The 24,765-nt window shown below is 38.6% G+C and overlaps 1 pseudogene across 1 annotated transcript in view; it reads right to left on the bottom strand.

Annotated features, from left to right (window-relative positions):
- LOC118527338 (nucleoplasmin-2 pseudogene) overlaps positions 1-24,765 on the bottom strand; it is a 128,663-nt pseudogene that overhangs the window by 86,406 nt on the left and 17,492 nt on the right. The window contains exon 2 of the transcript XR_013441768.1: positions 888-990. The product of XR_013441768.1 is annotated as a nucleoplasmin-2 pseudogene (transcript). The remainder of the gene's footprint in view (positions 1-887; positions 991-24,765) is intronic.

Here is a 24,765-nt window from a genome sequence, read left to right as displayed (position 1 = left end):
TTGGGCACAATAGTTCAGTACTACACTCTCCAAAGTCATGGCATATAACCATATATGTATTAACTTTATACGGCCTTACCTGGAGGCATGCTAGGAACTGAAGGAATACAGAAATGTCACCCCAAAATATGCCACTCTGGCATATTAATATTTTGAATTAAAGGTACTTGAAAAACAGCAAATATAAGAAAAACACTCTAACTTTCCCTCTTCTTCTTGAAAGCGGGAGATGAAATTCCTATATGAAAGATGCCCTCCCTACACCACAAGGAACATGACACTATCAACAGGGACAAGAAGTTAAGACCAAGAGAATGCCATACAAACCTTGTGAAAATAATTCTCTTCCTTTAGCTTCCTCATATAGTCATTTTTCCATAATTGCCTCTCTTTGTTCAACCTAATATAAAAGCAAGTAGGTTTTGCCACTTGATTGGGTCTTCTTTCCTTATGAAGTCTCCTGTGTCATAAAACTTGTATTAAATAAATTGGTATGCTTTTCTCCTGCTGATCTGTCTTATGTCAATTTAATTCTCAGGCCCAGTCAAAAGAACCCTAAGAGCCCTTACGGAGCTTGACAGTTGATTACAGAGAAATGAAAGACAAAATTGGCAATGGATGGGGCCAGTGCTGAGAGAACTTAGCAGATGAAGTGATCCCAAGCGGCTATGGAGCAGTGCTTGAGTAAGACCTAGCAAACTTAGTGGGATTCTTGCAGACATGTTATCAAAAGGGCCTAATCCGAAGGTCAAGGGACTCCAGGGTAAAAGTCTCTGAGCTTAGAAAGTCAAAACTATCAGCCAGATAGGGCTTTTCATTGCAGTTAGAATAAAAACCCAAATCCTTAAAATGGTCTCCAAGGCCCTGAGTAATATGTCACTGCCTACCTCTCAGCCTTTCTTCTTCCTTCCTTCTACAACTTCTTTTAAGAGTAGGAACATGATCAATGTTGTCTTTCAGAAGATTCCTCTGGCAGCAGTAGGGGAGAGCCTGAAAATGAAGAGAACAGTTAGAGACCACAGGGATGGCTTAAGCAATAAAGATCATTTGATGAATGTCTGAATTAGGAGAGTGACAGTGGGAATGAAGAAATGATGGATTCCAGCATAAATAAAACATTTTATTATTCACTCAATGAAACACTAAATAGCAATGAAAACAAACCTCCTCAAATCACTGAGTTCATTAAATGCATCGTAACTTCCTGTGCCTTACTAATGGATAGGAGTTCCCCAGCACCTTCATAGGTCAGGTGGCTGAGGTTTCCAGCAGGTGGAAGCTATTATGCTCTCTGCACTCCTAGCCCCATGGTTCTCAAACTTGAGCATGTATCATAATCTCCTGGAGGGCTTATTAAAACACATCTTCCTGGGCCCCACTCCCAGAGTTTCTGATTTATAGGCCTCTAGTGAGAATTTGCATTTCTAACAAGTTCTAACAAGTTCCTAGGTGATGCCATTGCTACAGGTCCAAGGACAACACTTTGAGAACCACTTTCTAGCCAAAAGCAGACAAGCTGGCAAACTGGGACCCCATTGAAAGGGGTATGAGAGAGCTTCTTCAACTCTGGCTCTCCAAGCACGGGAAGAGAAACACTCTTTTCTCAGGCACTTAGAAGAAGAGTGACTCCATCTACCCATGCAGGCCTCTTCTTCCTAAAGGGAGTTGGCTTTCCCAAGTTACAGACCTCATAATATCTACCCTATCCTAAAGGCAGCCCCAGAAACACAGATAATCAACAAGAGCCTCTGATGGCTGCTTTTAATTATTGAGTTGCTCCAGGAAGGAATTAGGGGAAGAAAGGGGGAAAGGGGAAGGTCAGGAACATGTGTTTGAGCCATTTTCTTCCCAAAAACTCCTGTGCGAATTAAGAGATAAAAAAGAGACATTAAGAGCACTCAATAAATGTTCGCTGTTATTGTTATTGACTTCAACTTTTTTGAGGTAGGTATTTGCAAAGATGGCTGCATCATAACAGAGTATGTGGGAAAAGCAAGTTTATCAGGAAGGTTATTAACTTAGTTAGGAACATTTTAATATCTGCATTTTTATATTTATAAATTTTAATGTCGTGGCTCTAAGGTTAAAATTGCAGAATTTTATAAAACAGAGCTAACAAGTTATATGAGAAACAAAGAAGACAGCATAAAGTTTCCAGAGCTTCCTTTGGGAAATGGAGATGTGACCCAGTTTGAGGCCTCACTAGCTAGAGGGTATCCTTAATGCTAGCTAGCAGCTGGCTGGCTCATGGAGACTAGTTTTTGAGAGCAGGCAGTAAACACATGTTAAGCTTGTTATGTGCTTTGGCAGAAAGTCTTGACAAACCTCTCTCATTCTTTAAACACATGGTTCCAAAGTTTCTAAACAAAGTGTAGTGTGAACTTTGACTTTGCCTCCCCTGGTGGGGGGAGGGAGGGGCAGGTTTTGCAATGCCTTATTAAATATGTCAGGGTTTTGCTTGTTGCAAAAAAAACATGTATTCTCTTCAGGCAAGAGTTTCTTTTTGGCACATTCCTATACTTTAATATTTGTATGTCAGCTATCCATTCCAATAGTATTTCTATGCCTTAAATACTTTCAAATTACCCTGAGACATTTACATGAGTTCTATAAATTATACACACCTTACTTAAAGTAAAAAACAAACCAGAAAACCCATATAAATTTAACTAAAATTTATTAAAAATTATAAGAATATATTTATTTGTAAACTTTTAGCAACTATTTTGTGGTTTGTTTTTTAAGGTCAAATTATGAACCTACATCTTTAGAAAACCCACATAGTTAATATTCTTAAAAGTGAAAATGCAATTATTAGACTCATTTCATATGATTCAGTTAAATGCAATTCAACATTCATTTACTGTGTGACTGGTAGGTTTAGGGGATACATAGGTGAATAAATGATGAAGTCCCTGTCCTTAAGGAGTTCATATGGTCTTTTGACCAGGTGTTTCTTTGTCACTCCAGCACTAGATTATGATTGTCTAGTTCCTAGAGGAAGAAGTGACTGCCATGCAGTCTGAACGCGTTGTCACTAAGGAAGGGAACTTTGGTTGGCTTCTGAAAGATACTAAGGATCGGGGTGGGGAAGTGGGAAGAGAAGGGCAGGACATTCTAAACAGAAGTAACAAATAAGTGCAAACACTGACATAAAAAAATAATTTGTTGAGATTGACGAGCAGCTCTACAGGGCTATAGCTCCTGTGTTCATATTAAGAGTGCAAATGAGGGTAAAAAAGTTAGGTGGGGCCAGATGGTGGAAAGTTCTTTTTGTGCTCCAAGGGGTTTCGATTTTACCTGTAGGAGGCTGGAAGCCACGGAAGAAAGGTACAAGATTTGATTTGTGTTTTGGCAACAAGTTTAGGGGCAACAGTATAGAGAGTGGACCATAGTGAAGTACCTCAACAAAAAGTCATGTTAGGATTTGGTCACAACAGCCCTCAGGAGGCAGAACTCTGTTTATTGCGTTTTTAAATGTTTGATTTAACAGTAGCCTTAAATTGTTTTTATTTTTATTATTTTTTAAAAGATTTAATTATTTTTATTTTATTTTTTTTTTTTATTTTTTTTTTTTTTCCAGTTTGCACCCAATTTTTTATTGGTAAATATTTTGTAACAAAACTGAGAGTTTATTATTTATCAACTCATTATAATTACTAATTTATGTTATTCTTAATCGTTATCAATTATTATGCATCTTGCTAAACAATGCCAAGAATGCTTTTGTATCATTATTCTCAGAAAGTATCCTTTTTCTGGTTGCATAGTATTCCACTATTTGGCTCTCTTTTTTTTTTTTTTTTTAAATTTTTTTTATTGTTATGTTAATCCCCATACATTACATCATTAGTTTTAGATATAGTGTTCCATGATTCATTGTTTGTGCATAACACCCAGTGCTCCATGCAGAACGTGCCCTCCTCAATACCCATCACCAGGCTAACCCATCCTCCCAACCCCCTCCCCTCTAGAACCCTCAGTTTGTTTTTCAGAGTCCATCGTCTCTCATGGTTCTTCTCCCCCTCCGATTTCCCCCCCTTAATTCTTCCCCTCCTGCTACATTCTTCTTCTTCTTTTTTTCTTTCTTAACATATATTGCATTATTTGTTTCAGAGGTACAGATCTGAGATTCAACAGTCTTGCACAGTTCACAGCGCTTACCAGAACACATACCCTCCCCAGTGTCCATCACCCAGTCACCCCATCCCTCCCACCCCACCCCCCACTCCAGCAACCCTCAGTTTGTTTCCTGAGATTAAGAATTCCTCATATCAGTGAGGTCATATGATACATGTCTTTCTCTGTTTGACTTATTTCGCTCAGCATAATACCCTCCAGTTCCATCCACGTCGTTGCAAATGGCAAGATCTTATTCCTTTTGATGGCTGCATAATATTCCATTGTATATATATACCACATCTTCTTTATCCATTCATCTGTTGATGGACATCTTGGCTCTTTCCACAGTTTGGCTATTGTGGACATTGCTGCTATAAACATCGGGGTGCACGTAGCCTTTCGGGTCCCTACTTTTGTATCTTTGGGGTAAATACCCAGTAGTGCAATTGCTGGATCATATGGTAGCTCTATTTTCAACTTTTTGAGGAACCTCCATACTGTTTTCCAGAGTGGCTGCACCAGCTTGCATTCCCACCAACAGTGGAGGAGGGTTCCCCTTTCTCCGCATCCCCGCCAACATCTGTCATTTCCTGACTTGTTAATTTTAGCCATTCTGACTGGTGTGAGGTGGTATCTCATTGAGGTTTTGATTTGGATTTCCCTGATGCCAAGCGATATTGAACACTTTTTCATGTGTCTGTTGGCCATTTGGATGTCTTCTTTGGAAAAATGTCTGTTCATGTCTTCTGCCCATTTCTTGATTGGATTCTTTGTTCTTTTGGTGTTGAGTTTGATGAGTTCTTTATAGATTTTGGATACTAGCCCTTTATCTGATATGTCATTTGCAAATATCTTCTCCCATTCTGTCAGTTGTCTTTTGGTTTTGTTGACTGTTTCCTTTGCTTTGCAAAAGCTTTTGATCTTGATGAAGTCCCAATAGTTCATTTTTGCCCTTGCTTCCCTTGCCTTTGGCGATGTTTCTAGGAAGAAGTTGCTGCGGCTGAGGTCGAAGAGGTTGCTGCCTGTGTTCTCCTTTAGGATTTTGATGGACTCCTGTCTCACATTGAGGTCTTTCAACCATTTGGAGTCTATTTTTGTGTGTGGTGTAAGGAAATGGTCCAGTTTCATTCTTCTGCATGTGGCTGTCCAATTTTCCCAACACCATTTGTTGAAGAGACTGTCTTTTTTCCATTGGACATTCTTTCCTGCTTTGTCAAAGATTAGTTGACCATAGAGTTGAGGGTCCATTTCTGGGCTCTCTATTCTGTTCCATTGATCTATGTGTCTGTTTTTGTGCCAGTACCATACTGTCTTGATGATGACAGCTTTGTAGTAGAGCTGGAAGTCTGGAATTGTGATGCCGCCAGCTTTGCTTTTCTTTTTCAACATTCCTCTGGCTATGCGGGCTCTTTTCTGGTTCCATACAAATTTTTGGATTATTTGTTCCATTTCTTTGAAGAAAGTGGATGGTATTTTGATGGGGATTGCATTGAATGTGTAGATTGCTCTAGGTAGGATTGACATCTTCACAATATTTGTTCTTCCAATCCATGAGCATGGAACGTTTTTCCATTTCTTTGTGTCTTCCTCAATTTCTTTCATGAGTATTTTATAGTTTTCTGAGTACAGATCCTTTGCCTCTTTGGTTAGATTTATTCCTAGGTATCTTATGGTTTTGGGTGCAATTGTAAATGGGATCGACTCCTTAATTTCTCTTTCTTCTGACTTGTTGTTGGTGTATAGGAATGCCACTGACTTCTGTGCATTGATTTTATATCCTGCCACTTGACTGAATTCCTGTATGAGTTCTAGCAGTTTTGGGGTGGAGTCTTTGGGATTTTCCACATAAAGTATCATATCATCTGCAAAGAGTGAGAGTTTGACTTCTTCTTTGCCAATTTGGATGCCTTTGATTTCTTTTTGTTGTCTGATTGCTGTGGCTAGGACTTCCAATACTATGTTGAATAGCAGTGGTGATAGTGGACATCCCTGCCGCGTTCCTGACCTTAGGGGGAAAGCTCTCAGTTTTTCCCCATTGAGAATGATATTCGCTGTAGGTTTTTCATAGATGGCTTTTATGATATTGAGGTATGTACCCTCTATCCCTACACTCTGAAGAGTTTTGATCAAGAAAGGATGCTGTACTTTGTCAAATGCTTTTTCTGCATCTATTGAGAGGATCATGTGATTCTTGTTTTTTCTTTTGTTAATGTATTGTATCACGTTGATTGATTTGCGGATGTTGAACCAACCTTGCAGCCCAGGGATAAATCCCACTTGGTCGTGGTGAATAATCCTTTTAATGTACTGTTGGATCCTATTGGCTAGTATTTTGGTGAGAATTTTTGCATCCATGTTCATCAGGGATATTGGTCTGTAATTCTCCTTTTTGATGGGGTCTTTGTCTGGTTTTGGGATCAAGGTAATGCTGGCCTCATAAAATGAGTTTGGAAGTTTTCCTTCCATTTCTATTTTTTGGAACAGTTTCAGAAGGATAGGTATTAATTCTTCTTGAAATGTTTGGTAGAATTCCCCTGGGAAGCCATCTGGCCCTGGGCTTTTGTGTTTTGGGAGATTTTTGATGACTGCTTCTATTTCCTTAGTGGTTATAGGTCTGTTCAGGTGTTCTATTTCTTCCTGGTTCAGTTTTGGTAGTTGATACATCTCTAGGAATGCATCCATTACTTCCAGGTTATCTAATTTGCTGGCATAGAGTTGCTCATAATATGTTCTTATAATTGTTTGTATTTCTTTGGTGTTGGTTGTGATCTCTCCTCTTTCATTCATGATTTTGTTGATTTGGGTCATTTCTCTTTTCTTTTTGATAAGTCTGGCCAGGGGCTTATCAATCTTGTTAATTCTTTCAAAGAACCAGCTCCTAGTTTCGTTGATCTGTTCTACTGTTCTTTTGGTTTCTATTTCATTGATTTCTGCTCTGATCTTTATTATTTCTCTTCTCCTGCTGGGTTTAGGCTTTATTTTCTGTTCTTTCTCCAGCTCCTTTAGGTGTAGGGTTAGGTTGTGTACTTGAGACCTTTCTTGTTTCTTGAGAAAGGCTTGTATTGCTATATACTTTCCTCTTAGGACTGCCTTTGCTGTATCCCAAAGATTTTGAATAGTTGTGTTTTCATTTTCATTGGTTTCCATGAATTTTTTTAATTCTTCTTTAATTTCCTGGTTGACCCATTCATTCTTCAGTAGGATGCTCTTTAGCCTCCATGTATTTGAGTTCTTTCTGACTTTCCTCTTGTGATTGAGTTCTAATTTCAAAGCATTGTGGTCTGAAAATAGGCAGGGGATGATCCCAATCTTCTGGTACCGGTTGAGACCTGATTTATGACCTAGGATGTGATCTATTCTGGAGAATGTTCCATGGGCACTAGAGAAGAATGTGTATTCCGTTGCTTTGGGATGGAATGTTCTGAATATGTCTGTGAAGTCCATTTGGTCCAGTGTGTCATTTAAAGTCTTTATTTCCTTGTTGATCTTTTGCTTAGACGATCTGTCCATTTCAGTGAGGGGGGTGTTAAAGTCCCCCACTATTATTGTATTGTTGTCGATGTGTTTCTTTGCTTTTGTTATTAATTGCCTTATATAATTGGCTGCTCCCATGTTAGGGGCATAGATATTTACAATTGTTAGATCTTCTTGTTGGATAGACCCTTTAAGTATGATATAGTGTCCTTCCTCATCTCTTATTACAGTCTTTGGTTTAAAATCTAATTTGTCTGATATAAGGATTGCCACCCCAGCTTTCTTTTGGTGTCCATTAGCATGGTAAATGGTTTTCCACCCCCTCACTTTCAATCTGGGGGTGTCTTTGGGTCTAAAATGAGTCTCTTGCAGACAGCATATCGATGGGTCTTGTTTTTTAATCCAATCTGATAGCCTGTGTCTTTTGATTGGGGCATTTAGCCCATTTACATTCAGGGTAACTATTGAAAGATAGGAGTTCAGTGCCATTGTATTGCCTGTAAAGTGACTGTTACTGTATATTGTTTGTGTTCCTTTCTGGTCTATGTTGCTTTTAGGCTCTCTCTTTGCTTAGAGGACCCCTTTCAATATTTGTTGTAGGGCTGGTTTCGTGTTTACAAATTCCTTTAGTTTTTGTTTGTCCTGGAAGCTTTTTATCTCTCCTTCAATTTTCAATGACAGCCTAGCTGGATATAGTATTCTTGGCTGCATATTTTTCTCATTTAGTGCTCTGAATATGTCCTGCCAGTCCTTTCTGGCCTGCCAGGTCTCTGTGGATAAGTCTGTTGCCAATCTAATGTTTCTACCATTGTAGGTTACATATCTCTTCTCCCGAGCTGCTTTCAGGATTTTCTCTTTGTCTCTGAGACTCGTAAGTTTTACTATTAGATGTCGGGGTGTTGACCTATTTTTATTGATTTTGAGAGGGGTTCTCTGTGCTTCCTGGATTTTGATGCCTGTTTCCTTCCCCAAATTAGGGAAGTTCTCTGCTATAATTTGCTCCATTATACCTTCTGCACCTCTCTCTCTTTCTTCTTCTTCTGGGATCCCAATTATTCTAATGTTGTTTCGTCTTATGGTATCGTTTATCTCTCGAATTCTGCCCTCGTGATCCAGTAGTTGTTTATCTCTCTTTTTCTCAGCTTCTTTATTTTCCATCATTTGGTCTTCTATCTCACTGATTCTTTCTTCTGCCTCATTTATCCTAGCGGTTAGCGCCCCCATATTTGATTGCACCTCATTAATAGCCTTTTTGATTTCTACTTGGTTCGATTTTAGTTCTTTTACTTCTCCAGAAAGGGTTTCTCTAATAACTTCCATGTTTTTTTCAAGCCCAGCTAGTATCTTTAAAGTGATGATTCTGAACTCTAGATCTGACATCGTACTAATGTCCGTATTGAGTAGGTCCCTGGCAGTCGGTACTACCTCTTGTTCTTTTTGTTGAGGTGATTTTTTCCGTCTTGTCATTTTGTGCAGAGGAGAATAGATTAATGAGAGAACAAAATGCTAGAAGGGTAACAACGTCCCCAGAAAATATACTCTAAACAAATCAGAAAAGACCTGAAGCAGTGGGAAAAGAAAGGGAAAGAGAGAAAAAAGAAAAGGAAAGAAAAAAAGAAAAAAGAAAAAGATAAAGATAAAAACAAACAAAAGCAGAACAAAACAAAACACAACAAAAACAGAATGTGATCAAATATGATCAGGCTGGATTATAGATCAGTGCCACACACTAGATTTTGGGTGTATTTTGGTCTGTTAAAAGAAAGTCCCTCCCAAAATTTTAAAGAAAGAAAAACTTATATATGTACAAAAATAAGGGTTGATATGATGAAGGGATGGAATATGACTGTAAAGATGGAAATTATAAAAAATTTTTAAAAAGGATTTGATAAGTTGTTTGAAAAAAGAAAGAAGAGGATTAAAAAAAAAAAAAAGAAAGAAAGAAAAAAGGGAGAGAATGTGATCAGGCAGGGGAGTAGAAAAAAACCATACACTAGAGATTTAGAGTATATTTTGATCTGTTAGAAGAAACTATCTCAAGATTTTAAAGAGAGAACAACTTATATATATATGCCAAAAATACGGGTAACTACTATGAAGGGATAGAATATGACTTTAAAAATGAAAAATAAAAATGTTTTTTTTTTTAAAAAAGGGATTGATAAGATGTTGGTTGAAAAAGGGAAAAAGAAAAATTCAAAAAAAAAAAGAAAAAAGGAAAAAAGAAAAAAAGACAGTTAAAAAAAATAATTAACTTTGAAAGACTAAAGAATCATGGTAAAAAAGCCATGAATTCTATGTGCAGTGTTCCCCTAGCGCTGGAGTTTTGCCGTTCTCATTGATCGGTAAACTTGGTCTTGGCTGGCTGTTCTCGCTGATCTTCTGGGGGAGGGGCCTGTTGCCGTGGTTCCCAAATGTCTTTGCCGGAGGCAAAATTGCCCCGCCCTTGCCGGTCCGGGCTAAGTAATCTGCTCGGGTTTGCTCTCCGGAGCTTTTGTTCTCTGCAAGCTCTCCGTACAGCTTTGGAGGCGGAGAGTGAAAATGGTGGCCTCCCAGTCTCCGCCCCGGCGGAGCCGAGAACTCGGGGTCCCGCTCCTCAGCGAGCCCCCAGAGAAAAGCGGTCAGTCACTCCCGTCTCCCCGGTCTCCGGCCACACTCCGCGCTCACCCGGCCTGTGACCGCGCCTTTCTATCTGGCACCCGACCCCGGGTGGAGTCTCCAAACCCAGCAGATCCCCGCGGTGCGCTCCCGCACCTCTCCTCCCGGGGGAAGAAGGTGAGTCTCCCCGGATCTGCCGCTTGTTGGGTCCCTGCTGGAGGAGCAGTGGCCCGACTGTGCCGCGGATCACGGTTTATAGCAACCCCGAGCTGAGAGCCCGCGCCTGGGCTCCGTCTCTGCAGCCGGCTTCCCTGCTCCGATACCTGGGAGCTCTGCCGCACTCAGGCACCCCCGGTCTTTCTGTGACCCCGAGGGTCCTGAGACCACACTGTCCCGCGAGGGTTCCACCCCCCACTTCGCCACCAGAGTGACGTCCCTCAGCGGAGCAGACTTCTAAAAGTTCCGACTTTGTGCTCCGTGGCTCTATCACTTGCCAGAAGCGGCCGACGGAGGCCCCTCCCCCGCTGTCTGTCCTCCCGAATATCGCCTCGGATTCACTTCTCCGCACGTCCTACCTTCCAGAAAGTGGTCGCTTTTCTGTTCAGAGAGTTGTTGCTCTTCTTTTCTTTGATCTCCTGTTGAGTTTGTAGGTGTTCAGAATGGTTTGATCCCTATCCAGCTGAATTCCTGAGAGGAGACGAAATCCAGGTCTCCTACTCCTCCGCCATCTTGCTCCGCCCCTCCCAAGATTTAATTATTTTTAGAGAAAGAGTGGGGGGAGCGCACGAGCTGGGGGTGGGGGCAGATGGAGAGAGAGAATCTCAAGCAGACGCCCCACTGAGCCGAGAGCCCAAGGCAGGGCTCGATCTCACCACCCTGAGTTCATGACCTGAGCCAAAATCAAGAGTTGGACACTCAACCGACTGAGCCACCCAGGTGCCCCAACCTTAAATTGTTTTTAAATTGTTGTATTATACAAAATGCAACAATTGCTGAAAATGAGCTAAAACTAAGGCCCTATCCAAAGGCCTACAGTATGAAAAAAGAGTGAAAAATTGAAAATATAAGGATTTCAGGAAAAAACACACATCTCCCCCTCCCCCCCAACACACACACATATTAGGTATGACATTAAGGAGTAAAGATATTTCCTTGGTTGTTGGTAAAATTCTTTCCCAGCAGCTTAACTAATTAACATAAGATAAAAATCTAAGACATCTTTGTGTGAGGGCAGAGGGAGTGTGATTCCTGGGATATACTGTGGAACAACTAATATTTTATTAAAGGAAGTAGAAAAGAAAGTTTGGGTTTATGAATCAATCAATTTGATATTTAAAAGGAACACTATGGGGAATAATGTTAATAGTTATATATAAAAGATGTCAATCACCATAGTATACAAGAGTGGTTAGGATAATAATTTTAGACTATAAACAGTCATAAAAAATGCTAACAAAACACTGGGCTATATGCTACTTATGTATTATTACATAACAAAGAAATTTGAGTTTGTAAAATCTTCATAATAAAATTCAACTTCAGAAATTTATTTTAAAACTTATAGAGTTTCAGTGTGCATACACTAAATTTGATTTCACTTTACTACTGAAAACATAAAACAGATTGAAAAAATCAAATATTATTTTTTTTCTTTTTTCAAGTTTTTGTTTAAATTCTAGTTAGTAGGGGCACCTGGTTGGCACAGTCGGTTAAGCGTCCAACTCTCGGTTTCAGTTCAGGTCGTGATCTCAGGGTTGTGAGATCCAGCCTGCATCTGGCTCCATCCTCAGCACAGAGTCTGCTTTCGACTGTCTCTCCCTCTCCCTCTGCTCCCCCCCACTTCTGTGCTCTCTCATGCCCTCTCTCTTTCTCTCTCTCTCTCCCAAATAAATAAATAAATCTTTAAATTCCAGTTAATATACAGTGTAATATTAGTTTCAGGTGTAGAATTTAGTGATTCATCACTTACATATAACACCCAGTGCTTATCACAAGTGCCCTCCTTAAATACCCATCACCTATTTAACCCATCCCTCTGCCCACCTCCCCTCCAGCAACCCTCAGTTTGTTCTTTACAGTTAAGAGTCTGTTTTCTGGTTTGCACCTCTTTTTTCCCCCCTATGTTCATCTGTTTCATTTCTTAAATTCCACATATGAGTGAAATCATACAGTACTTGTCTTTCTTTGACTTATTTCACTTAGCGTAATACTCTCTAGCTCCACATCGTGGCAAATGGCAAGATTTCATTCTTTTTTATGGCTGAGTAACATTCTATTATATATATATATATATATATATATATATATATATATATATATACACACACACACATATATATACCATGACTTCTTTATCCATTCATCGGTCAATGGGCATTTTGGCTCTTTCTATAACTTGGCTATTGTTGATAATGCTGCTATAAACATCAGGGTGCATGTATCCCTTCAAATCAGTATTTTTGTGTCCTTTACATAAATACCTAGCAGTGCATTTCCTGGGTGGTAGGGTAGTTCTATTTTTAACTTTCTGAGGAATCTCCATACTGTTTTCCAGAGTGGCTGCACCAGTTTGCATTCCCACCAACAGTGCAAGAGTGTTCCCCTTTCTCTGCATCTTCACCAACATCTGTTGTTTCCTGTGTTATTAATTTTAGCCATTCTGACTGGTGTGAGGTGATATCTCATTGTAGTTTTGATTTGTATTTCCCTGATGGTGAGTGATGTTGACCATCTTTCCATATGTGTGTTAGCCATTTGTATGTCTTCTTTGGAAAAATGTCTATTCATATCTTCTGCCCATTTTTTAACTGGGTTATTTGTTTTTTTGGGGTGTTGAGTTTTGTAAGTTCTTTTTACATTTTGGATGCTAACCCTTTATCAGATGTCATTTGCAAATATCTGCTCCCATTCTGAAGGTTGCCTTTTAGTTTTGTTGATTGTTTCCTTCACTGTGCAGAGCTTTTTATCTTGATGAAGTCCCAGTAGTTTATTTTTGCTTTTGTTTCTTCTTGCCTCGGCAAGAAGTTGCTAGGCTGATGTCAAAAAGGTTACTGCCTATGTTCTCCTCTAGGATTTTGATGGTTTCCTGTCTCACGTTTAGGTCTGTCATCCATTTTGAATGTGTAAGAAAGTAGTCCAGGGGTGCCTGGTGGGTCAGTTGATTAAGCATCCAACTCTTGATTTCGGCTCAGGTCATGATCTCGGGGTCATGAGATCAAGCCCCACATCAGGCTCTGTGCTCAGCAGGGAGTCTTCTTGAGATTTTCTCCCTCCCTCTCTCCCTTCCCCCCCCCCCATGCTTGCACTCTCTCTCTCTCTAATAATAGAGATAAAGAAAGAAATCTTTAAAAAAAAAAGTAGTCCAATTTCATTCTTTTGCATGTTGTTGTCCAATTTTCCCCAACACCATTTGTTGAAGAGACTATCTTTTTTCCAATGGATATTCTTTCCTGCTTTAAGTTTAGTTGACCATATAGTCGTGGGTTTATTTCTGGGGTTTCTGTTCTGTTCCATTCATCTAAGTGTCTGTTTTTCTGCCAATACCATACTGTCTTGATCACTAGAGCTTTGTAATATAATTTAAAGTCTGAAATTGTGATGTCTCCAGCTTTGCCTTTCTTTTTCAAGATTGCTTTGGCTATTTGGGGTCTTTTGTGGTTCCATACAAATTTTAGGATTGTTTGTTCTAGCTCTATGAAAAATGCTGTTAGTATTTTGATAGGGATTGCATTAAATGTGTAGACTGCTTTGGGTAGTATGGACATTATAACAATATTTGTTCTTCTAATCCATGAGCATGTAATGTTTTTCAATTTCTTTGGGCCATCTTTGATTTCTTTCATCAGTGTTTTATAGTTTTCAGAGTACTCGTCTTTTACCTCTGGTTAGATTTATCCCTAGGTACCTTATAGTTTTCCAATTGTACATGGGATCAGTTCCTTGAAGAAATCAAATACCAATTTTTTTTAAAGATTTTATTTATTTATTTGACAGATAGAGAGAGAGAGAGCACACAGGCACGGGGAGTGGGAGAAGGAGAGGCAGGCTCCCCGCTGAGCAAGGAACCTGATACGGGGCTCGATCCCGGTACTCCGGGATCATGACCTGAGCCGAAGGCAGACCTTAACCATCTGAGACACCCAGGTGCCCTGAAATCAAATATTAATTTAAAAAAGCTCTTATTTCACACAGGTTCTCAAAATGAGTCTTAGAGGAAAGTATTCAACCAGATCAGATTTTTTTATCATTAACTTACTTCACGGAGTGTATAAAAAAAAAAACCAAAAAACCCTACTCAATTTAATTAAATCTTTTTAAAGATAGCATAAAATATATTCATTAGAAACTCTGATACCAATTTTTTTGTCTTAAACATGGAACCAAATTACAAACAAACCTCACTTAAAAGGTATTGCTTTTATCTCCCCTTATTTTTTTCTTTTTTTTGAGGTAAAATTGGTATTTGTTTCAGGTATAAAACATTATAATTTGATACTTGTATACACTACTAAGTGATCACTACTATAAGTCCAGTTACCAGGCATCACTATACAATAGAGCTCCTTCACCCATTTCCCCTACTCCCCAAACCTCCTTCCCCTCTTAAAACTACCAATCTGTATCTATGAATTTTTTTTTTTTTTTAAGTAAACTCTATGCCCAAAGTGGGGCTTGAACTCATAACCTCAAGATCAAGAGTCACATGCTCTACCAGCTGACCCAGCCAGGTACCTGTTTTGTTTTTCAGATGCTGTGTATAATAAGTAAAATGATATAGTATTTATCTTTCTCTGTCTGACTTATTTCACTTAGCATAACACCATCAAGGTCCATCCATTTGTTGCAAATGGCAAGCTTTCCTTCTTTCTTATGGCTGAATAGTATTCTGTTGTGTGTGTGTGTGTGTGTATATATATATATATATACACACACACATCTACATGTATATATCTATATCTATACATGTATATTGCCATCTTCTTTATTCATTCATCTGTCAATGGACACTTAAGTTGTTTCCATATCTTGGCTATTTTAATAATGCTACAATAAACGTGGGGTGTATGTATCTTTTTGAATTAGTGTTTTTGTATTTTTTGGATAAATACCCAGAAGTGGAATAGCTGAACTGTATGTTAGTTCTATTTTTAATTTTTTGAGGAATCTCCATACTATTTTTCTGTAGTAGCTGCACCAATTTACAATCCCACCAACAGTGTACAAAGGTTCTCTTTCCTTCACATCCTTTCCAACACTTCTTGTCTTTTTGATAATAGCCATTCTGACAGGTATGAAGTTGATAACTCATTCTGTTTTGATTTGCATTTCTCTGATGATTAGTAATGTTAAACATCTTTTCATGTGCCTGTTGGCCATATGTACGTTCTTTGGAAAAATGTCTATTCAGATCCTCTGCCCATTTGTTAGTCAGGTTGTGTGTTTTTTGTTATTGTGTTATGAGTTCTTTATATATTTTGGATATTAACACCTTATTGGATATATGATTTGCAAATATTTTCTCCCATTCAGTAGCTTGCCTTTTTGTTTTGTTGATCATTTCCTTTGCCGTGCAGATACTTTTTAGTTTGATGTAGTCCTGAGATGAAGGCAGACACTTAACTGACTAAATCATCCAGGTGCGATTTTGTACAATATGAATGAGAATCATATAGGTGAGAAAAAGAGAGTAAAGGGAAAAATAAAGAATGAATATTTAACAATCTCTGGCTGGGTAAAAACTTATAATCTTAGATACAATGATGGACTTAGTAAAGAAAAATATGTGTTACTACATAACAGTTAAAAGTTGGCATAGGGGCACCTGGGTGGCTCAGTCGTTAAGCGTCTGCCTTCAGTTCAGGTCATGATCCCAGGGTCCTGGGATCGAGCCCCGCATTGGGCTCCCGGCTCCACAGGAAGCCTGCTTCTCCCTTACCCACTCCCCCTTGCTTGTGTTCCCTCTCTCGCTGTGTCTCTCTCTGTCAAATAAATAAATAAAATATTAAAAAAAAAAAAAAAGTTGGCATAAACCACCAACATAATAAAAATCTGAAAGCTGAAACCAAGTTGGATAAATATTTGTGGTAAGTATTACAATACAGAAAACTCATATAACTGATAAAAAAATTTTAAGGTCCTAAAACATGAATTGGCAAGAGAAATACATTTTTTAATTACAAAAAAAGGAGTAAATGATTTAGAAAAATTTGGTAGAAAGTCAGTCTTACTAATAAATTCTGATTAATATATTTAACATTTTTTCCCATTAGCAAAGTTTTTATCCCTACTTTGTTTTGTTTTTTAATGTGCATAGCCAGTGTTGCCAAAAGCACTGTCCTCTGAAAGGAGCACTCTCTACCTTGCTAGTGGGTGACATTTGACAATTTATATTAAAATGCACATACCTTTGATTCAGCATATGCATTTGGGGAACACCTTACTAGGTTGAAATACACTTTTTATTTAGGCTTTTTGTTATTGTTTTTCAAGTATCAGGAGTCCTATCAAGCTCCAGAGGATAATGTGGAGTTTAGTATTAGAACCCACAGGACCTGGAAAGCACCTGGAACCAAAGAAATTCTAGGGATCAGCTGCTCCCTTTTATTTTTCTCTCATGGCACCTTACATTCTCTTTGCAGCTCTGTTCCATTCTCCTTTCTGTTAACTGGCTTCTTCGGCTTATCCATAGTGTCTGATTTTACACATGTCTACTGAAGGTTAGCAAGGGATTCTATTCATCATTGCTCAGGAATCCAAGTTGATGGAGACTCCCTCTCAGTAGTATGCTTCTTTGATCACTGTGGCAGGGAGAAGAAACATGAAGGCTTGTGCAATGGCACTTGCTCTTAATACATCTGCCCAGAAATGATACATGCCAAGTCTGCTCACATTGCACTGGCCAAAGCAAGGCACCAGGCCACAACTAACTCCAAGGTCGTCAGGGAAGAGCAATCCTATCAATATCCAGGAAGAGAACTGGAATTTTTGTGAACAGTCCTTGTGATTTCCTCATCAATATGTTTGTGGGATCACTTAAGCTTCCTATAAATGTGGATTAAATTTAAAGTTATGGTCCTTCATTCTTTTTCTTTTTAAAAATTTATTTTTACATTTTATGTCACATTTACTGACATAAAATTATACTAATTTTAATAGAAATCCACAACACACATGCATCATGCTCAACTAAAAACCAGTTAAAAGTTCAAATGCATGAGTTTGGCAAATTCTCTGTTGAGGCAAAATAGCCAATTATGCAACAAAAACAACACACTAACAAGTAAACATGGTGTCATAATACTGTATCTTATAAGTATTTTAAGCAATGCTTGTAACTTTTAGTTCCTTCTCTAAACCTTCATATTTATAAATAATTCTACTAATAGACATGCTTAGTGGCTTAACCTTGAAATAAAAAAATTTTAAGTATTATTTCTTTTTCAGCCTTCTGAGTTTAATTGAAAAGTATCCTGGAATTACCATTTGCAAATATTTTATCTTACTCCTGCATAACTAAAACTATTACAGAGATAAATCAAATGCTAATGATGATAAGAGTGGAACTGTTATCCATCACTCTTGATTTTAAAATTTTAGTGTATTCTTCAGACTAGCATCCTTCCTCTCCTCTTTAATAAGTAAATGCTATACAGTTCAACCTAAAAAAATCTATACTAACAAATACATTTGTCTAATTTACATATTGAAATTTTCTGTAAGATTTCATGTAGAAAGTTTCCAAGGCTAAAAATTAATTTTGATAACTACTTCTGTAGACCATTTTCTTTGTCACAAATCCAATTGGTATTTATTTGAGTTTTAGATCTCTCATTTTGAAAGATCTTCTAAAACACAAATTTAATCTCATAACTTTTTCAGACTTTCTTAAATTTCTCTTCTTTGTAAGCCATCCTAGCAAGACTCCCTAGTGAACAAAATACCATATTTTAAAAGCAGTTTATACTGCATATTTGTAAAAATCACTTCCCTAAACCTAGAGGATGAGGCAAGAGTTTATTTTCTACAATTTCTTGCATCTTTATTACTTGGCTAACAAAATAAGCCTTCTTTCTGACTTTATATCATGGTCTCCTTCTCAACCCCTCAGCTTTGGTTTTATTGAACAAAACATGGTGACACTTTGGTTTTTGTAGGATTTTCAAAAGATGTAATTACTATGACCCAAATGTTTCAATGAAACCAGTGTACTGCTTTTTTTTTTAAAAGGTTTTATTTATTTATTTGACAGAGAGAGACACAGCGAGAGAGGGAACACAAGCAGGGGAAGTGGGAGAGGGAGAAGCAGGCCTCCCGCTGAGCGGGGAGCCCAGTGTGGGTCTGGATCCCCATGACCTGAGCCGAAGGCAGATGCTTAACAACTGAGCCACTCAGGCGCCCCCAGTGTACTGCTTTTGTTGTCTCATCTATATGTTGGGTGCACACTGGCTTTATTAGTTATATCCATCTTTATAGCCAGCATCATTTAAAAAAATTCAATGATCATGGTTTCTATCATAAACTCTTGGAGAAAGTGAGTTTACCATTTTTAGTGAGATCATTTTGGTTCCATAAGACGGAAAATTCTACTTTAAGTAGCTAAAACAAATTTAAAAAAGGATTTATTGGCTTATATAATTGAAAAGTCCATGGGTAGATAGCAGAAGCTGGGTCTCAGTTAAAGGGTTCAAACTATCATCCAGATTCAGTTTCTCTTCATCCTCTACTCTGCCTTCCACTGTGTTTGCTTCACTTCACTTCAGGTGCCATGTGGTACTCCCCAGAAACCCCAGGCACACATTCATTCAGATTCAAGTTTAGTAGAAGAGTCATAGTTTCTTCCCTGTTGTTTCTCCACAAGTCGCATGATCAACTCTGATTGGACCATTTTGGTCACATGTATTTGGCAAAGAGATCCTAGGACCTATATCAGTTATGAATTCTTTGAGTTGCAACTAACAGAAAAATCTAACTAACGGTAAGCAATGTAGACATTTGTGATCTCATTTAACAAGAAAATTGAAGATAGGCAGTTCAAAGGCTAGTGTCATTTCTTGAAGTTCATCCTTTTCCAGTAATCTATAATACTCATCTCTCATAAATCAAGTTACCATATATATATATATATATATATACACACAGATCGGTTTCTAAACTCTACTCTAGTTCCAGTAGTCAAGTTTTTGTTGCTGGGCCACTGTCAAAATGCTTTACTTAATATAAATTTATAAGAAGTCTTACATGTAATAGAGCAAATATTCCCCGCTTCTTCTTGAGGAATATCTTGTCTATTCTTGAGCCTTTGATTTCTACATAAAATTCTATCAAACTTGTGAAGTTAAAAAAATCCACCTAAGGGGCACCTGGGTGGCTCAGTCAATTAAGTGTCCAGTTCTTGGTTTTGGCTCAGATCATGATCTCAGGGTCCTGGGATCTAGCCCCACATGGAGCTCCCCACTCACCAGGCAGTCTGCTTGAGATTCTCTCCCTCCCCCTCTCCCTTTGCACCTCCCCCCACTCATGCTAACTCTCTCTCTAAAATTAAAAATTAAAAAAAAATCCACCTAAGATTTATTTATTTTTTTAAATTTTATTATGTTATGTTAGTCACCATACAATACATCATTAGTTTTTGATGTGGTGATCCACGGTCCATTGTTTTTGTGTAACACCTGGTGCTCCATGCAGTACGTGCCCTCCTTAATACCCATCACAGGGCTAACCAATCCCCCCTCTCCACTCCCCTCTAAAGCCCTGTTTGTTTCTCAGAGTCCATAGTCTTTCATGGTTCATCTCCCTCTCCAATTCCCCCCACCCCTCATTTTTCCCTTCCTTCTCCTAATGTCCTCCTTGCTATTCCTTATGTTCCACAAATAAGTGAAACCATATGATAATTGACTTTCTCTGCTTGACTTATTTCACTTAGCATAATACCCTGCAGTCCCATCCATGTTGATGTAAAAGTTGGGTATTCATCCTTTCTGATGACTGAGTAACATTCCATTGTATATATGGACCATATCTTCTTTATCCATTCATCTGTTGAAGGGCATCTCGGCTCTTTCCACAGTTTGGCTATTGCAGACATTGCTGCTATGAACATTGGGGTGCATACGGCCCTTCTTTTTACTACATCTGTGTCTTTGGGGTAAATACCCAGGAGTGCAATTGCTGGGTCATAGGGTAGCTCTATTTTTAAATTTTTGAGGGACCTCCACAATGTTTTCCAAAGTGGCTGTACCAACTTGCATTCCCACCAACAGTGTAAGAGGGTTCCCCTTTCTCCACAACCTCTCCAACATTTGTTGTTTCGTTCCCTGTCCATTTTTGCCATTCTAACTGGTGTAAGGTGGTATCTCAATGTGGTTTTAATTTGAATTTCCCTGATGGCTAATGATGATGAACATTTTTTCATGTGTCTGTTAGCCATTTGTATGTCTTCTTCAGAGAAGTGTCTTTTCATATCTTCTGCCCATTTTTTGACTTGATTATTTGTTTTTTGGGTGTTGAGTTTGAGAAGTTCTTTATAGATCTTGGACACCAGCCCTTTATCTGTAGGGTCATTTGCAAATATCTTCTCCCATTCTGTGGGTTGCCTCTTTGTTTTGTTGACTGTTTCCTTTGCTGTGCAGAAGCTTTTTATCCTGATGAAGTCCCAAAAGTTCATTTTTGCTTTTGTTTCACTAGCTTTTGGAGATGTATCTTGAAAGAAGTTGCTGTGGTTGATGTCAAAGAGGTTACTCCCTATGTTCTCCTCTAGGATTTTGATGGATTCCTGTCTCACATTGAGGTCTTTCATCCACTTTGAGTTTATCTTTGTGTATGGTGTTAGAGAATGGTCGAGTTTCATTCTTCTGCATGTGGCTGTCCAATTTTCCCAGCACCATTTATTGAAGAGACTGTCTTTTTTCCATTGCATGTTTTTTCCTGCTTTGTCGAAGATTATTTGACCATAGAGTTGAGGGTCCATATCTGGGTTCTCTATTCTGTTCCATTGGTCTATATGTCTGTTTCTGTGCCAGTACCATGCTGTCTTGGTGATCACAGCTTTGTAATATAGCTTGAAATCGGGCAATGTGATGCCCCCAGCTTTGTTTTTCTTTTTCAACATTTCCTTGGTGATTCGGGGTCTTTTGTGATTCCATACAAATATTAGGATTGTTTGTTCCAAAACTTTGAAAAATGTCATTGGAACTTTGATCGGGATGGCACTGAAGGTATAGATTGCTCTGGGTAGCATAGACATTTTAACAATGTTTATTCTTCCGATCCATGAGCATGGAATATTTTTCCATTTTTTGGTGTCTTCTTCAGTTTCTTTCATGAGTGTTCTGTAGTTCCTAGAGTATAGATCCTTTACCTCTTTGGTTAGGTTTATTCCGAGGTATCTTACGGTTTTTGGTGCTATTGTAAATGGAATTGTTTCTCTAATTTCTCTTTCTACAATTGTGTTGTTAGTGTATAAGAAAGCAACTGATTTCTGTGCATTGATTTTGTATCCTGCCACATTACTGAATTGCTGAATGAGTTCTAGTAATTTGGGGGTGGAGTCTTTTGGGTTTTCCACATAAAGTATCATGTCGTCTGCGAAAAGAGAGAGTTTGATTTCTTCTTTGCAAATTTGAATACCTTTTATTTCTTTTTGTTGTCTGATTGCTGTTGCTAGGACTTCTAGTACTATGGTGAACAATAGTGGCGAGAGTGGGCATCCTTGACGTGTTCCTGATCTTAAGGGAAAGGCTCTCAGCTTTTCCCCATTGAGGATGATATTTGCTGTGGGTTTTTCATAGATGGATTTTATGAACTTGAGGAATGTTCCCTCTATCCCTATACTCTGAAGAGTTTTAATCAGGAAAGGATGTTGTATTTTGTCGAATGCTTTTCTGCATCAATTGAGAGGACCATATGGTTCTTCCTCCTCCTCTTATTAATGTGTTCTATCACATTGATTGATTTGCAAATGTTGAACCACCCTTGCATCCGGGGATAAATCCCACTTGGTCGTGGTGGGTGATCCTTTTAATGTATTGTTGGATCCTATTAGCTAGGATTTTGTTGAGGATTTTGGAATCCATATTCATCAGGGATATGTCTGAAATTCTCCTTTTTGATGGGGTCTTTGCCAGGTTTGGGGATTAAGGTAATGCTGGCCTCATAGAATGAGTTTGGAAGTTTTCCTTCTGTTTCTATTTTTTGAAACAGGTTCAGGAGAATAGGTGTCACTTCTTCTTTGAATGTTTGGTAGAATTCCCCAGGGAATCCATCAGGCCCTGGACTCTTGTTTTTTGGGAGGTTTTTGATCATTGCTTCAATCTCGTTACTGGATATTGGCCTATTCAGGTTGTCAGTTTCTTCCTGTTTCAGTCTTGGCAGCTTATAGGTTTCCAGGAAGGCCTCCATTTCATCCAGATTGCTCAGTTTATTGGCATATAGTTGTTGATAATAATTTCTAATAATTGTTTCTATTTCCTTGGTGTTAGTCGTGATCTCTCCCCTTTCATTCATAATTTTATTAATTTGGGTCCTTTCTCTTTTCTTTTGGATAAGTCTGGCCAGTAGTTTATCGATCCTATTAATTCTTTTAAAGAACCAGCTTCTAGTTTCGTTGATCTGATCTACTGTGTTTCTGGTTTCTAATTCATTGATTTCTGCTCTAATTTTAATAATTTCTCTTCTAATGCGTGGCTTAGGCATCGTTTGTTGCTTTTTCTCTAGTTCTTTAAGGTGTAGAGTTAGTTGGTGAATTCGGGATTTTTCTATTTTTTTGAATGAGGCTTGGATGGCTATGTATTTCCCCCTTAGGACCACCTTTGCAGTATCCCATAGGTTTTGGACCGATGTGTTTTCGTTCTCATTGATTTCCATGAATTGTTTAAGTTCTTCTTTGATTTCCTGGTTGACCCAAGCATTCTTGAGCAGAGTGGTCTTTAGCTTCCAAGTGTTTGAATTTCTGCCAAATTTTCTCCTGTGATTGAGTTCCAGTTTTAAAGCATTGTGGTCTGAGAATATGCAGGGAATAATCTCAATCTTTTGGTATCAGTTGAGACCTGATTTGTGACCCAGTATGTGGTCTATTCTGGAGAAAGTTCCATGTGTGCTTGAGAAGAATGAGTTCTGTTGTTTTAGGGTGGAATGTTCTGTAAATATCTATGAGGTCCATCTGGTCCAATGTATCATTCAAAGCTCTTGTTTCCTTGTTGATTTTCTGCTTAGATGATCTGTCCATTGCTGAGAGCGGAGTATTGAGGTCTCCTACAATTAACGTATTGTTATCAATGTGACTCTTTATTTTGGTTAACAGTTGGCTTATGTAGATGGCTGCTCCCATGTTGGGGGTGTAGATATTTACAATTGTTAGATCTTCTTGTTGGATAGACCCTTTAAGAATGATATAGTGTCCTTCTGTGTCTCTAATTACAGACTTTAGTTTAAAAGCTAATTTGTCTGATATAAGAATTGCTACCCCAGCTTTCTTTTGAGGTCCACTGGCATGGAAGATGGATCTCCATCCCTTCACTTTCAGTCTGGATGTATCTTTAGGTTCAAAATGAGTCTCTTGTAGACAGCATATGGATGGGTCCTGTCTTTTTATCCAATCTGCAACCCTGTGCCGTTTTATGGGAGAGGTTAGGCCATTCACGTTGAGAGTGATTATTGAAAGTTATGAATTAATTGTCATCATGTTGCCTGTGAAGACGTTGTTTTTATAGGTTGTCCCTGTAAATTTCTGTTGTAGATCACTCTTGGGGTCTTTCTCCTTTCATAGAACCCCCCTTAATATTTCTTGCAGGGCCAGCTTAGTGGTCACATATTTTTTCAGTCTCTGCCAGTCGTGGAAGCTCTGCATCTCTCCATCCATTCTAAATGACAGCCTTGCCAGATAAAGTATTCTTGGCTGCATGTTCTTCTCATTTAGTACCCTGAATAGGTCTTGCCACGCATTTCTGGCTTGCCAGGTCTCTGTGGATAGGTCTGACATTATTCTGATGTTCCTCCCTCTGTCCGTAAGGAATCTCTTCCCCCTAACTGCCCTTAAGATGGTTTCCTTGGTTCTAAGATTTGCAAGTTTTACTATTACATGCCGGGGTGTTGGCCTGTTTTCCTTGATCTTGGGAGGGGTCCTCTCTGCCTCTAGGATGCAAATGTTTGTTTCATTCCCCAGATTAGGGAAGTTCTTAGCTATGATTTGCTCAAATACATCTTCTAGTCCTCTCTCTCTCCACTCCCTCCGGGATTCCAATTATTCTGACATTGGAACGCTTCATGGTGTCACTTATTTCTCTGATTCTATTTTCATGGATTCTGAGTTGTTTTTCCCTGGCCTCCTCTTTTCCCTTTTTATCTATTATATTGTCTTCCAGGTCACTTATTCATTCTTCTGCCTCACTTACCCTAGCTGTTAGATTATCTAGATTGGATTGGATCTCATTGATAACATTTTTAAGTTCTGCCAATTCACCTTTCATTTCTGCCCTTAGAGACTCTATGTTGCCATTAATTGATTTCTCCATTCTAGCCATTGTCTTCACAATTGCTAGCCTGAATTCCATCTCCAACATCTTGGTTATATCTGCA

Source organism: Halichoerus grypus, chromosome 10 (genome assembly GCF_964656455.1).
Source record: "Halichoerus grypus chromosome 10, mHalGry1.hap1.1, whole genome shotgun sequence".
Taxonomy (NCBI): Eukaryota; Metazoa; Chordata; class Mammalia; order Carnivora; family Phocidae; genus Halichoerus; species Halichoerus grypus.
This window is presented reverse-complemented; position numbering and strand designations above follow the sequence as displayed.